This window comes from Schistocerca cancellata, chromosome 3, assembly GCF_023864275.1.
Source record: "Schistocerca cancellata isolate TAMUIC-IGC-003103 chromosome 3, iqSchCanc2.1, whole genome shotgun sequence".
Taxonomy (NCBI): Eukaryota; Metazoa; Arthropoda; class Insecta; order Orthoptera; family Acrididae; genus Schistocerca; species Schistocerca cancellata.
The window spans coordinates 277,343,390-277,344,856 of NC_064628.1; the positions used below are offsets into that span (position 1 = coordinate 277,343,390).

The 1,467-nt window shown below is 47.3% G+C and overlaps 1 non-coding gene across 1 annotated transcript; it reads right to left on the reverse strand.

The window, feature by feature from the left end:
- Positions 1–812: 812 nt before the first annotated feature.
- Trnat-ugu (transfer RNA threonine (anticodon UGU)) lies at positions 813–886 on the reverse strand. Its single transcript has one exon. It is a non-coding gene; the product is annotated as a tRNA-Thr (tRNA).
- Positions 887–1,467: the final 581 nt, after the last annotated feature.

Genomic DNA, 1,467 nt, shown 5'->3' on the forward strand with positions numbered 1-1,467 from the left:
CCGACATTCTGTACGGCATGTTGGGTTACAACAGTGGTATGCGGGCGAGCGTTATCTTGTTGGAAAACACACCCAGGAATGCCATTCATGAATGGCAGCACAAGAAGTGAATGACGTACAATTTTGTAGTCAGGGTGAGTGGAATAACCACGAGAGAGATTCTGCTGTCATACGAAATCACACCCCACACCGGCTTCATGTGTAGCTACAGTGTGTCTATCACAAAGACAGGGTGGCTGCAGGACCTCGTCTGGGCTCCTTCTAACCAACACACAGCCATCACTGACATCGAGGCAGCACCAGCTTTCATCAGAAAATACAACAGTCCTCTATCCTGCCCTCCAATGAGTTCCCTCTTGACACCATTCAAGACGCAAATGGCAGTGGCTTGGAGTCAGTGGAATGCACGCTACTGCTGGAGTTGCAGTACGATGCACCAGAGCCGTTCAGCGAATACGATTCTCTTGCCTCTTCATGGTGCCAAGTTGTCGTCAGAGCCCGGCCTTCTTGCGACTGTTGCCAGCAATCATGTACAGTGGCTACATTCCTGATAAGACGTTCTGCAGTATTGGAGAAGGAACATCCACATTCCCGTATTCCTACTATATGATATTAAATGAAAGTAACGCTCACGACAAAACGATATGCATCCTCATAATGAGCTACTAGCGCCACTCTTATGCGACTGGCGCCAAATTGGAATATACATTATCTTTCAGATGTAGAAAAACGTCTACGAACTTACAATGAAATGAACACCCATAGCTGCTTAGAGGCGTTGACTTACGTCAACGAGGACAGATGGCAATGTGTGCCCCGACCGGGACTCGAACCCGGGATCTCCTGCTTACATGGCAGACGCTCTATCCATCTGAGCCACCGAGGTCACAGAGGATAGCGCGACTGCAGGGAATTATCTCTGGCACGCCTCTCGCGAAACCCACATTCTCAACATATTGTCCCGCACTACACTCGTAGTGCCCCCGCCCATTATATTCATTACTCGCGGCACGTTGCCGATTCCCTGAAGAGTTCGGGCACTGGACACTGTTTGTGGTCAAGTGGCGGGTGAGCCTTAACCATTTATATACAGGTATCTGTTTTTTCGACATGTCCGAAAGAACATACGATCTTAGTATATGTCTACGAACTTTCATTTATGTCGCAGTTTCCTAGGTGTCGTGATTTCTTTCCGTCAGTGCATATCTTCAGACTGAAGGAAACATCAAAAAATTTTTTGAACTTATTTCACTCCATCAGTTCCTAAGAACTAATACGGGATGTCTGAGATGCGGCCAATAGTAGAGCTCGTTTCATTGCATCCAAATACAGGCCGGAAACACACTGCCCTGAAAAACTTCACAAAGAGATGAGTAGAGTTACATAACGTTTTAGCTACTCCGTGTATGTGAATGAAAGTGGTGGCCCATGTTGCGAGAGGTCTCTCAGCAGTGGACAGGAAATTGG